This window comes from Eriocheir sinensis, chromosome 14 (genome assembly GCF_024679095.1).
Source record: "Eriocheir sinensis breed Jianghai 21 chromosome 14, ASM2467909v1, whole genome shotgun sequence".
NCBI classification, from domain to species: Eukaryota; Metazoa; Arthropoda; class Malacostraca; order Decapoda; family Varunidae; genus Eriocheir; species Eriocheir sinensis.
In genome coordinates this window covers 7,272,748-7,286,113 of record NC_066522.1, presented here as the reverse complement: position 1 = coordinate 7,286,113, position 13,366 = coordinate 7,272,748, and the positions used below count along the sequence as shown (strand labels likewise).

The 13,366-nt window shown below is 45.3% G+C and overlaps 1 protein-coding gene and 2 long non-coding RNA genes across 13 annotated transcripts in view; 1 reads left to right on the top strand and 2 right to left on the bottom strand.

The window, feature by feature from the left end:
- The window catches only part of LOC126998388 (proto-oncogene tyrosine-protein kinase receptor Ret-like), a 163,613-nt gene extending 162,483 nt beyond the window's left edge, over positions 1 to 1,130 (bottom strand). For both annotated transcript variants that reach the window (XM_050860008.1, XM_050860009.1), the window contains exon 1: positions 1 to 1,130. This exon is cut by the window's left edge and continues 334 nt beyond it. The gene's annotated coding sequence lies outside the window, so the exon portion shown is untranslated.
- Positions 1,131 to 11,421: 10,291 nt separating this feature from the next.
- On the top strand, positions 11,422 to 12,887 carry LOC126998386 (uncharacterized). Of its 7 annotated transcripts, XR_007752809.1 has the most exons (4): positions 11,500 to 11,630; positions 11,694 to 11,756; positions 11,820 to 12,007; positions 12,278 to 12,887. It is a non-coding gene; the product is annotated as an uncharacterized LOC126998386 (long non-coding RNA). The 7 variants fall into 7 exon arrangements; XR_007752807.1 differs by having other exon boundaries at positions 11,422 to 11,567; positions 11,631 to 12,007; XR_007752806.1 differs by lacking the exon at positions 11,694 to 11,756 and having other exon boundaries at positions 11,757 to 12,007.
- Positions 11,441 to 12,372, bottom strand: LOC126998387 (uncharacterized). 4 transcript variants are annotated; one of them, XR_007752813.1, is made up of 4 exons: positions 12,242 to 12,372; positions 12,106 to 12,173; positions 11,779 to 12,039; positions 11,583 to 11,715 (listed from the first exon to the last, which is right to left on the bottom strand). It is a non-coding gene; the product is annotated as an uncharacterized LOC126998387 (long non-coding RNA). The 4 variants fall into 4 exon arrangements; XR_007752810.1 differs by lacking the exons at positions 12,106 to 12,173; positions 12,242 to 12,372 and adding an exon at positions 12,174 to 12,235 and having other exon boundaries at positions 11,441 to 11,589; XR_007752812.1 differs by lacking the exon at positions 12,106 to 12,173.
- Positions 12,888 to 13,366: the final 479 nt, after the last annotated feature.

Genomic DNA, 13,366 nt, shown 5'->3' with positions numbered 1-13,366 from the left:
GACTGTCTCCTTGGATCATCGACTTCATCTCTGCATGGCCCTCTCTCTCGCGCGCTCTCACTCTCTCTCTCCCGCTTCGTCCGTCTCACAGTGTCTCTCTCTTCGTGTCCTTTCCGTGTTGGGTCCTGTTGACGGAGGGCCTCTTCGTTGCCGCCGCCTCCTATGTCTCTCAGGGAAGGCTACCAAACAGGTCCGGACATACGCCTTCACTTCCCCTCGGCCCGTCAGCGTATCGTCGGGGCCTCGAGCACCCTCCGTAGAGTTCCACGAAAGGAGGCACGGAGGGAAGGGGAAAGGTAGGCGGGCGGGGAGAGGGAAGAAAGGAAGAAAGGGGAAAGAGAGGAAGGGGGATGCCGGAGTGTCCTAGGCTTGGGGTGAGGGGGAGAAGGGACGAGGGGAGCCGTGCCTAGCCAGCGGTCCTACACGTCTGGGCGCTGCGGTGTGGACGTGTCGAGGGCCCACACAACACTGCCTCCCGCGGGCTTCATGTGGTGGGATATTGATCTGCGGGCAGTGCGCAGCCGCTCGCGGAACATTAACCGTCGGCTGGCACCACCACTCCTCCTGCTCCTCCTCCTGCTGCTCGACATGACCCCTCGCTGCCCCGCACACACCCAGCGCACCACGGCGACCGACAAAGGGGGGACTTGAGGAAAGAACACACACCGCGGTAGTCTTCGCTTCCTGCCCACCCTCACACCCACACCCACCCACACACACCCATACACAAGAAGAAGGAAGTAAGGAAGGGATAATAATAAAGGTAATGACGACAACGTGTCTCCGGTGTTGTTGTGAAGGTGGTGACAACGGCGACGGTGGTGGTGGTGGAGGTGGTGGCGGCGGCGGGGGGTCGAGGATAACACCTGCGCCTCACACCTGTGGCTGGCAAATGGCGAATATTCACCCAAGACTTGTCGGGGTGGTTGTGCTGCTGGTGCTACGGAGGTGGTGGCGGTGGGGGTGGCAAGGTGGTGGGGGTGGTGTTTCCCTGGTTCTCTCGCGCACCCTCACACTACACTCCTCCTCCTCCTCCATTCCTCCTCCTCCTCCGTCTCCTCAGGGTATGGGTGCAAGCAAGGTGGTCCTCAAGGCAAGACGCCCCCCCTTCCGCCCCCCATCGTGTGTGTGTGTGTGTGTGTGTGTGTGTGTGTTTACTCCTAACCTTTATAGTGTAATTGCAGTGTGTGGTTAATAAACATATCTATCAATATAAATGTGTGTGTGTGTGTGTGTGTGTGTGTGTGTGTGTGTGTGTGGCGCCGCTGGCCTACCCCGGAAGCACTCTCTATACGCTCACCCACTGCCGCCCTCACCCCCGCCCGCCGCCCCGCCGGCTCCACAGGGGGGCACCTGAGAGGAGTGGAGACAATCTGGCACACACAACGCGACCTTCCTCCTCACTCTTCCTATATTTAAACCCACGAACACGCCCGACACCACACAATCCACCCGCCCATGCTTCCACCCATCCACCCACCCACCCACTCACCCTCCATGGAACCTGATATGGGTACCGAGACAGTTTCAACACCAAAACCCACGCACTCACGCACTCACTCACGCACGCACGTACTCACTAACTGAACCACTCATTAACTCACGCACTCACTCAGTCAATCCCATACTCATACAATCACTCACTCACTCACTCACTCACTCAACAAATACCTATCCAACACACACACACACACACACACACACACACACACACACACCTCAACATCACCCACGCACCCAATAGCCACATCTCACAAAATCTCCACGCATCACCACCTTTACACATGCATAGCAACACCAACGTCGTCACCACCACCACCACCACCATCACCACCACCATGGAAACACTAAACCTGACAACACAACAACCACTCAGACACCAGCAACACCAGTATCCACCACCACCATCATCACCACCATCATTATCATCACCCATCTATGTCTTGATGTTAAGTGTATTTCATCCGGCTCATGCATATGTAATAGTTTAACCTCCCTCTTCACCTGGTTCTCCGTCTACCCTGATTTCTGATGACTGACTGACTGACTGACTGACTGATTAACTGGTTGACTGATTGGATGCCTAAATGACTGACTGACTGACTGAATAGCTGACGGACTAACTAACTGACTGACTACTTTGAATGTTACTGTTAGAATATTACTCCTACTTTGTCCTACGCGAGAAAGGATCTGTCCAAAGTCCACATCAAGTTCTTGGCCGTTATTAGAGTGTATCCATTCTTTCTCTGGTCTATGATGAAACTCCAAACAGCCATAACAACTAGTACTCCGAATGTTATTGTTACTGTTACTCTGTTATCAGTTCTACGCGTGATATGGTCTGTCTGAGTCCACATCTATAGTTCTTGGTCGTCAGTATCGTGGCTTCATTCTTTCTCTGGTATATAATGAAACTAAACAATCTAACTATGGGACTACTAGCGGCCACTTCACAAACTATTATCCGCTATTACTAACAACACTATAACCATTACCACCACTCACTACCTCTCGTCTGCCGCCGTCATTAGTGTATCTTCATTATTTTTTCTGTTCCCTAATGAAACTCTAAATAATCGAACTATGGGACTCCTAGCGGCCACTTCACGAACCATTACCCACTACCACTAACAACGCCATCACCATTACCACCATTCACTACCTCTCGTCTACCGTCGCTATCTACCATTCCTTTATAACCATTACTTCTCAAATATTCTTTAGACGTGGCAAAACAATCACCTTGACTCCATGCCCTTCCGCTCTACCACCAACAATAACAACAACAACAACAACAACACACTGCAACCTATAGAGAAGATTAGCCGCAAGTCAGTAAGTTTAGGGGTGTGATTGACTGACTGACTGAGTGGCTGACTGACCGATTGATAACTGATTAACTGGGTAACTGACTGGATGACTAAAGGACTGACTGACTGACTGATTGACTGAGTGGCTGACTGAATAGATGACTGACTAACTGACTGAATGACTGACTAACTGACCATTGATTGACTGACTCATTGGCTGACTGACTGACTGATAAATGACTGACTGATGACTGACTGACTGCCTGACTGACTGACTGACTGACTGACTGACTAACTGATGACTGACTGACTAACTAACTGATGACTGACTGACTACCTAACTGATGACTGACTGACTAACTAAATGATGACTGACTGACTAACTGGATGACTGACTGACTGACTGGATGGCTGTTCGCTGTGCTGCCTGTACCATACCGAACAGCTGTAACACACACACACACACACACACACACACACACACACACACACACATGATAATCAGCTGATGTTCGTAGATATATGTGTCATAACAACATACGGGGGGGGAGAGAGAGAGAGAGAGAGAGAGAGAGAGAGAGAGAGAGAGAGAGAGAGAGAGAGAGAGAGAGAGAGAGAGAGAGAGAGAGAGACAGGAATCAGAACTACAGGTGTGTGTGTGTGTGTGTGTGTGTGTGTGTGTGTGTGTGTGTGCGCCACGTCTCAACCTTGCGTGTATGTTAACATCTGGAGTAACGACACGAATACATTAAATTTGAGGCAAGAAATAAGCCAGATACAGTGAGTCCTTGGAGGGTGTATCTATTTATCTATTACAAGCGTCGCGTTGAGAGAAGGATAAGTATCGGAACTTGCACACCCACATTTTGATCAGCCTTTCTTTAGAGGTTCTTGTGGGAGTGTCCATGGGTAGTTTTATGAGCCTAATGAAAGTTCGATAAGGCTTCTATTCCATGAACGTGAAAAAAAAAACACTTATAAGTACCTGATTTATCTTCTCTGTGGCCTTTGGATATATTTGTTGTGGGAGCCGGAAGCACACACACACACACACACACACACACACACACACACACACACACGCGCGCACACACACACACACGTCTCTACAGGAAGGAAGGATGTTCGGGATTATGTCTGTCTGTATCCTATCCCATAAATCCTGTCCTGTTTCCTTCTCATAGTTGTTATTGTTGTTGTTGTTGTTGTTGTTGTTGTTGTTTCTTTCCTCCTTCGCCCTAAAGTGTTTTTTTCCTGTTTTTTTTGTGCTTGTTTTTCTTCTTCCTCTTAAAATCCTCTTTTCCTTTATGGTTTGTCGTCTTCTTCCTCTTGTTATTATCCTTTTTTCCTTTTTTTCTTTTTCATCTTTTTCTTTTTCATTTATAATTTTTTTCTATTTTTGGTTCGTCTTTTTCTTCCTCCTCCTCCTCCTTTTCTACTTATTTTTCTTTCTCTTCTTTTCCATGTCTTTTTTATTATTATTATCATTTTTCTTCTGCTTCCTCTTCCTCCTCCTCCTCCTCCTCCTCCTCCTCCTCCTCCTTTTCTACTTATTTTTCTTTCTCTTCTTCTTTTCAACGTCTTTCTATTATTATTATTTTTTCTTCTGCTTCCTCCTCCTCCTCCTCCTCCTCCTCCTCCTCCTTCTCCTCCTCTTTCTTTCCACCATGATTATTATTTTATCTGCCTCGTCCTCGTCATCATTATTATCAACTTCCTTTATTCTTCTCCTCTTCTATTTTTTCTTCTCTTTCTATCATCTTCCTCCTTGTCCTTGGTTATTCTTGTTCTTTTTTTCTGCTTCGTCCCCGTCTTCCTCATCATCATACTCTTCTTCCTCCTCTTCCTTCTACTTCTTATCCTCCTCCTCCTCCTCCTCCTCCTTCCTTTTCACCGTCACAACACAAGCTCCTTCATTCCCTACTACGCACTTCGACGCTGTTGTTGTTTTTGTTGTTGTTTTTACCTACGCGCGGTCCGCCATTCCTCCTCCTCCTCCTCCTCCTCCTCCTCCTCTTCCTCCTCCTCCTCCTCCTCTTCAGCCAACTACGTCTTCCTCCTCCACCTCTTTCCTATTTAAAAACTTACTCTCCTTTCTCCCTCTTCCTACTCCCCCTACTCCACTTCTTCCTCCACCTCCTCCCCCTACTTCTTTTCTTCCTCTTCCTCCTCCTCCTCGTCTTCCTAGTATAAAAAAAATACTCCTTTCTCCCTCTCCTTACCACCTCCTCCACCTCCAACCGCCTCTCCACCGCTCTCCCCTCCCTCCCTCTCTCTCTCTCCCTCCCTCCCTTCCGCCACCCACGCCTTCCGCTCACTCACCTGTTCCACCTGCGTTCCTCCTCCTCCTCCTCCTCCTCCTCCTCCTCCTCCTCCTCCTCCTCCTCCTCTTCCTGGCGGCGCTTTACCTCAGTGCTCGTCTCCGTATCCCAAGGTAAGTAAAGGATAAAGAGAGGAGGAGACAAATGGAAAATTAGAAGGGAAGGGAAGAAAACGTGAAAGGAGAGAAAGGGAAAGGGAGAATGGTGTGGAAAGAAAGGGAAGAAAGGGAAAGGAAAAAAGAGGGGAAGTTTAGGGAATGGAAGGAGGAGGAGGAGAAGCAGAATAGGGGAAGAAAGAGAAGGTGAAAAGAAAGGAGGCGAAGGTAAAGTTGAAGAAAAGGTGAAACGGAAGGAGGAGGAGAAGCAGAAATAGAAGAAAAAGAGGAGGTAAGAAGAAAGAAGAAGGAGGAGAAGTAGAAGGAGGATGCGATGGGAAGAAAATGCTAGTAAAATATGGAAAATGAAAAGGGAAGCGTGGGAAGGAAAGAGAAGCCAAGGAAAATATGGGATGGAATGAGATGGCAAGTGAAAGGAAAAGAGAAGGGAAAGTTTAGGGAATGGAAATGCAAGGAAAGGATGGAATGGGAAGGAAAGAAAGGAAAAAAATAATGGAAACAAGGGAAGGAAAATGTGGGAATGGAAGAGGAAGGGCTGGAATGGGATGGGAAAAGAATGCTGAAAAGAGATGGGAGAGGAAGGGAATGAAAGAGAAAGCAATGGAATGGGAAGGAAAGGAAAAAAATAATGGAAACAAGGAAAGGGACTGGTGGGAATGGAAGAGGAAGGGCTGGAACGGGATGGGAAATGGATGATGAAAAGAGATGGGAAGGGAAGGGAATGGAAGAGAAAGTAAGAATAGTATGGAATGGAATGGAAAGGGAAGACGAGAAACGTGAAGGAATGGAAGAGGAAGGGCTGGAATGGGATGGAAAAAAGAATGATGAAAAGAGATGGGAGAGGAAGGGAATGAAAGAGAAAGCAAGACTATTATGGAATGGAATGGGAACTGGAAAGAAAGAAGGAATGCAATGGGATGGGATGGAAAGGGAAACCAAGACACGTAAAACAGATAGGAAAGGTTGAGAATAAAAGAGAAAGAAGGGAAGGGAAGGGACGGAATGGGAAGGAGAGCAAGAAACAGAAAGAATAAGGGAAGGAAAAGAAGGAGAGAAAGGGATAGGATGGGGAGGGAATGATGAAAAGAGACAGGAAAGTAAGGAAGGGAAGAAAGGCAATGAAGGGATGGAGTAGGAAGGGAAAGGAGTGATGAGAAGACAGAAAAGCTAATTAATTGATTCATTAGTCGATTAATTAATTTGTCACCTTCTTCCTCTTCTTTTTTTTTACTTTACATCTCTTCTCCTTTCTTTTCAGTTTCTCTTTTTTTTCTTCAACTACTTCTTCTCCTTTCTTTTCACTTTCTCTTTTTCTTCTACTTCTTCTCCTTTCTTTTCACTTTCTCTTTTTCTTCTACTTCTTCTCCTTTCTTTTCACTTTCTCTTTTTCTTCTACTTCTTCTCCTTTCTTTTCACTTTCTCTTTTTCTTCTACTTCTCCTTTCTTTTCACTTTCTCTTTTTCTTCTACTTCTCCTTTCTTTTCACTTTCTCTTTTTCTTCTACTTCTTCTCCTTTCTTTTCACTTTCTCTTTTTCTTCTACTTCTCCTTTCTTTTCACTTTCTCTTTTTCTTCTACTTCTTCTCCTTTCTTTTCATTTTCTCTTTTTCTTCTATTTCTTCTCCTTTCTTTTCATTTTCTCTTTTTCTTCTACTTCTTCTCCTTTCTTTTCACATTCTCCTTTCTTTTCACTTCCTATTTTTCTTCTACTTCTTCTCCTTTCTTTTCACTTCCTCATTTTCTTCTACTTCTTCTCCTTTCTTTTCACTTTCTCTTTTTCTTCTACTTCTTCTCCTTTCTTTTCACTTTCTCTTTTTCTTCTACTTCTCCTTTCTTTTCACTTTCTCTTTTTCTTCTACTTCTTCTTTCTTTTCGCTTCCTCATTTTTTCTTCTACATCTACTCCTCCTCCTTCTTTGTTTTCCCTTCCTCTTTTTTCTTCTACTTCTCCTCCTCTCTTTTCACTTCCTTTTTTTCTTCTATTTCTAATTCTCCTCCTTTCTTTTCACTTCCTCTGTTCTCTTCTACTTCTATATTTTCTCCTCCTTTCTTTTATTTTCCTCTTTTTTCTCTTACTTCTGCTTCTTCTCCTCCTTTTTTACTTTTCACCTCCTCTTTTTTCTTCTACTTCTACCTTTCCTTTTTTTCCACCTCTTCCTTCTACTTCTACTTCTCCTCCTTCCTTCCTTCCTCTTTTTTCTTTCTTCTACTTCTCCTCCTCCACCTTTCTTCCTCTTTTTTCTTCCTTCTACTTCTCCTCCTCCTTTCCTCACCTTTTCCTCCTTTCTTTCCTCTACTTCCTTACTTCTCCTTCTTCCTTCCTTCCTTTTTTCTTCCTTCTACTTCTCCTCCTCCACCTTTCTTCCTCTTTTTTTCTTTCCTCTACTTCTACTTCTCCTCCTTCCTTCCTTCCTCTTTTTTTCTTTCTTCTACTTCTCCTCCTCCACCTTTCTTCCTCTTTTTTTCTTTCCTCTACTTCTACTTCTCCTCCTTCCTTCCTTCCTCTTTTTTCTTCCTTCTACTTCTCCTCCTCCACCTTTCTTCCTCTTTTTTCTTTCTTCTACTTCTCCTCCTCCACCTTTCTTCCTCTTTTCTTTCACTTCTCCTCCTACACCTTTCTTCCTCTTTTTTCTTTCTTCTACTTCTCCTCCTCCACCTTTCTTCCTCTTTTTTCTTTCTTCTACTTCTCCTCCTCCACCTTTCTTCCTCTTTTTTCTTCCTTCTACTTCTCCTCCTCCACCTTTCTTCCTCTTTTTTTCTTTCCTCTACTTCTACTTCTCCTCCTTCCTTCCTTCCTCTTTTTTCTTTCTTCTACTTCTCCTCCTCCACCTTTCTTCCTCTTTTTTCTTTCTTCTACTTCTCCTCCTCCTCCTCCTTTCTTTCCGCCATGGTTATTTCACCCTCACAACACAGCGGGACACACAAGCTCATTAAATCCCTACTACGCACGTCGACGCTGTTATTTTTTACTCTTGTACTTAATTGATCTACATACGTGCGGTGCGGCAGTCTCTCCTTCTCCTCCACTTCGTCCCCTCTCTCCACCACTTCGTCCCTTCCCTTCACTTCACCCGGTTATCCTCCCTCTTCCACCTCTTTCTTCTTTTACACCACATTAACGTTTCTCCTAATGCATCGTTCTCGCTACTCACTATAAGAGGCTGGCTATGGTCTAGTAATGGAGAGGAGGGTCTTGCTTTTGTCATTTTTAACCCTATACACATTAGATCAGTTTTTATTATGTAAGACGATCTGATCTCTTCACCAGACCACAGTTATCAAAGTACTGACCATCCATATCGTTCTTGTTGCTGTAGGGAGTTGGCTACGGTATTCAATGAGGGAGGAATCTTTCTTTTTCTATGATTAACCTTATGCACATTAGATCAGTTTCTCTAATGTTGGACGATCTGATCCTTCACCAGACCACAGTTATCAAAGCACTGACCGTCTACAGCGTTCTTGTTGCTGTAGAGAGTTAGCGAGGATGTTCAGGGAGGGAGGGAGGAGGGTCTTTCTCTTCCATAATCAACCCCCCATACATAATAGAGAGTTAGCGAGGATGTTCAGGGAGGGAGGGAGGAGGGTCTTTCTCTTCCATAATCAACCCCCCATACATAATAGAGAGTTAGCGAGGATGTTCAGGGAGGGAGGGAGGAGGGTCTTTCTCTTCCATAATCAACCCCCCATACATAATAGAGAGTTAGCGAGGATGTTCAGGGAGGGAGGGAGGAGGGTCTTTCTCTTCCATAATCAACCCCCCATACATAATAGAGAGTTAGCGAGGATGTTCAGGGAGGGAGGGAGGAGGGTCTTTCTCTTCCATAATCAACCCCCCATACATTAAGTCAGTTTCTATAAGTTGGATAATGTTATTTTCACCCGCTCACAGTTATCAATGCACTGACCATCAATATCGTTCTTGTTACTGAATGGAGCTGGTTAGGGTTTTCAGAGTCTTCCTCTTTTTCATGTTCAACCCCATATGGCATCCCACTACATCATGGAGGAGTGAGGAACTAGTGCGCAGAGACGGTAGGGAGTAAGGGAGTGTTTTGAGAGGTACTGAAGACAGGGGTAGATCAAATACAATTGTATTTGTATTTGAATTGTATTTAAACACAATTTTAATGTATTTGTATTTGTATTTGTATTTTGACATCCAGAGGAAAAAGTATTTTGTATTTGTATTTATATTTTGGCACCCAGAAAAAAAGTATTTTGTATTTGTATTTATATTTTGGCACCCAGAAAAAAAGTATTTTGTATTTGTATTTATATTTTGGCACCCAGAAAAAAAGTATTTTGTATTTGTATTTATATTTTGGCACCCAGAAAAAAAAGTATTATGTATTTGTATTTATATTTCGAGTCAAAACTATTTGAGGAGGATAAATACTGTTAAGGAAATAGAAAAAGAAACAATGTTAAGCCGCGTTAAGGCGGAGGAGGAAACAGATGAAGGTTGATGGCGAAGGAGAAAAGGATTAACGTCAGATCACGGGGAAAGCGGAGTAAGGAGAACATTAAGGTTGAAGGCGGAGGAGGAAAAAAATTAAGGGTGGGGAGTAAGGAGGAAATTACCCTCAGGTCACATGGAGGAGGAGTAGGAGAGGATTTAGGGAGTTACTGAGGGATGGGTGGCTCGGAAGAAGGATCCGCCCGCAAAAATGTGTGACGTCACGGAAATGGAAGGCATAGGGGATGAGATGTGAGTGAAGACGACGAGAGACAATAAACCGATCTACTGCTTTAACTTGGCATATGCACTACAGTCACCTATCAAAAAGAGGTTGCATCCATTTCTTGAACGGACTGATGTCATTGCCGCAGCTGTCATGGGCCCCAGGTTTAAGCTGGCATGGATGTCATGTAAGAAAATGCAAAAGGAAAAGGTTTCCAAGATTGTGGACCTAATTATTTCCGAGTCAACTCAGTCGACCTTGAAGAAGAAAACATTTCAAGAGAGTGAGCCTTTCGTCTTTTCGGCTGGCATGAATGCAACACAACCTCGTCTTTTTGCCTACATGCCTCCAGCTGGGCAAATGATAGCAAGTGCATCAACAAATGACACTACAGTGGTGAAGGCAGAACTTGAAACGTACCTAGAAGAAGGTGTTTTGCCTTTTGACGTCAATCCACTGAGGTACTGGCGTGATGCAAAAAGCTTAAAAAATTTGAAGCACTTTGCCAAGAATATTCTAGGGTGCTGTGCAACAACATGGACGCCCCGGGAAGCATGTCACATCCACGAACATAAAAAAAAAGTCCCCGCAGAGAAATCAAACAGCTGTCGTGATGATAACAGAAAAAGAGCAAAGGGCGGGAGGCGAGGGGGATGAAAGGGATGGAGGGAGATGAAGGGGAGGGAGAATGGAAAGGAAAAGGGGCTGATGAAGAAGTTTGAAAGAAATATATGTATAGAGAGCAAGGATGAAAGAAAGGGAGAAATAAAATGAAATAAAGAAGAGAAAAATAGAGGAACAGACGACTAAAGAGAAGTGGCAGCCCAATACAAATGTTAGGAAACTTTAGTGGGCCGTCCTCGTGAGTCAAAACGCTCACTGGTGTTCTCCCTCAGCAGGTGTGTGAATGCAATGTACGTGAAAGACGTTAATTGGTGAACCAATTCTTACTATGTAAAATCAATCAATCAGTCAATCAGAGAAAGAAAATATAATTAAAAAGAAAAATTGGAAGTAAGAAAGAAAAGGGAAAAGGATGCTGCGCCGGAAGCCGCGGCGAGGATTCCTTATGATGCTTGTGCGCGTCCCCGAGGCCCATCGGTCCCTCATCCAAGAACCGATAAACGCGGTGACCGGCGCCTTCACGTAATTTATGATTAATTTTATAATCCAGTCTGGTAGTTTTAAGAAGCGAGTTCTTGCATCCGCCCTATTCGAATCGGCGGGGCGGTGGAGCGCCAGCGAGCCCAAGGTCTCCCAGGCGAGCATGGCAGGACTGGAGGGCTCCCGGCAGGGCGCCTCGGCGTCCATCGGGACCCCGACGGAGGTGCCGGAGATCTTTCGGCTACAACGCCGGGCAGGTGGGGCTCGTTAGCCGTGGTAGGCAATCTGCCTAGGAGAGCAAACTCCGAACAACAAACCCGAGCAGGTGAGGTTCGTTAGCCGTGGTAGGCAATTAACCTAGGAGAGCAAACTCCGAACAATAAACCCGGGCAGGTTGAGCTCGTGAGCCGTCATAGGTAATACACCTAGGAGAGCAAACTCCGAACAATAAACCCGGGCAGGTGGAGGTCGTTAGCGAAAGCAGTTCATCTAGGAGAGCAAACTCCGATTACAAAACCGGGCAGGTGGAGGTCGTTAGCGTGAGCAGTTCACCTAGGAGAGCAAACTCCGAATACAAAACCGGGCAGGTGGAGGTCGTTAGCGAAAGCAGTTCATCTAGGAGAGCAAACTCCGATTACAAAACCGGGCAGGTGGAGGTCGTTAGCGTGAGCAGTTCACCTAGGAGAGCAAACTCCGAATACAAACCCGGGCAGGTGGAGGTCGTTAGCGTGAGCAGTTCACCTAGGAGAGCAAACTCCGATTACAAAACCGGGCAGGTGGAGGTCGTTAGCGAAAGCAATTCATCTAGGAGAGCAAACTCCGATTACAAACCCGGGCAGGTGGAGGTCGTTAGCGAAAGCAGTTCACCTAGGAGAGCAAACTCCGATTACAAAACCGGGCAGGTGAGGTTCGTTAGCCGTGGTAGGCAATTCACCTAGGAGAGCAAACTCCGAACAATAAACCCGGGCAGGTTGGGCTCGTTAGCCGTCATAGGTAATACACCTAGGAGAGCAACCTGATCAATAAACCCGGGCAGGTTGGGCTCGTGAGCCGTCATAGGCAATACACCTAGGAGAGCAAACTCCGAACAATAAACCCGGGCAGGTTGGGCTCGTTAGCCGTCATAGGTAATACACCTAGGAGAGCAAACTCTGATCATAAAACCCGGGCAGGTTGGGCTCGTGAGCCGTCATAGGCAATACACCTAGGAGAGCAAACTCCGATCATAAAACCCGGGCAGGTTGGGCTCGTGAGCCGTCATAGGTAATACACCTAGGAGAGCAAACTCCGAACAATAAACCCGGGCAGGTGGAGCTCGTCAGCCGTGGTAGGCAGTCTGCCTAGGAGAGCAAACTCCGAACAATAAACCCGGGCAGGTGGAGCTCGTCAGCTGTGGTAAGCAGTCTGCCTAGGAGAGCAAACTCCGAACAATAAACCCGGGCAGGTGGAGCTCGTCAGCCGTGGTAGGCAGTCTGCCTAGGAGAGCAAACTCCGAACAATAAACCGAGGCTTGTGGTGCTCGTTAGATGTCGTAGACAATCCACGTGATGGGAACACCAAAGAAAAGGAAAATAAAAAGGAACACCAGAAAAAGGAAAATATAGTAACAAAACATCAAGAAAAGAAAAGAAAAAACACAGATCATCCACCTTCAGGCCCTAACATCTCCAAAATTATGGTTGAGTCTTTTCTGGGGAGAAAGAGGCTCATCCAGACCAAAGAACATCAAAAAGGGATGATATAGAAAGGAACACCAAAAAAATGGGAAAAAGAGAAAAAAACATCGCAAAAGAAAAGTAACAACAATAACAGAACAACGTCAAGAAAAGTAACATAAAAAGAAACATCATCCACCATTCGGCCCCAAACTAACATCACCAAAATTAAGGGTGGGTCTTTTCTGGGGAGAAAGAGGCTCATCCAGACCAAAGAACATCAAAGAGGGATGATATAGAAAAGAACACCAAAAAATAGGGGAAAAAAGAGCAAAAAAACATCGCAAAAGAAAAGTAACAGCAATAACAGAACAACGTCAAGAAAAGTAACATACAAAGAAACATCATCCACCATTCGGCCCCAAACTAACATCACCAAAATTATGGGTGGGTCTCTTCTGGGAGGAAAGCGGCTCACCCAGACCAACGAAGAACATCAACAAGAAGATGATATGAAATAAAAGAACATTAAAAAACACGAAGAAAAGAAATAAGAAGAAAAAGAACAGAAAAAACATCGGAAAAGAAAAACAAGAAGAAAAACACATCAAGAGAAGAAAAATATAAGAAACATCATCCACCTTTCGGCCACTAACTAACATCACCAAAATTAT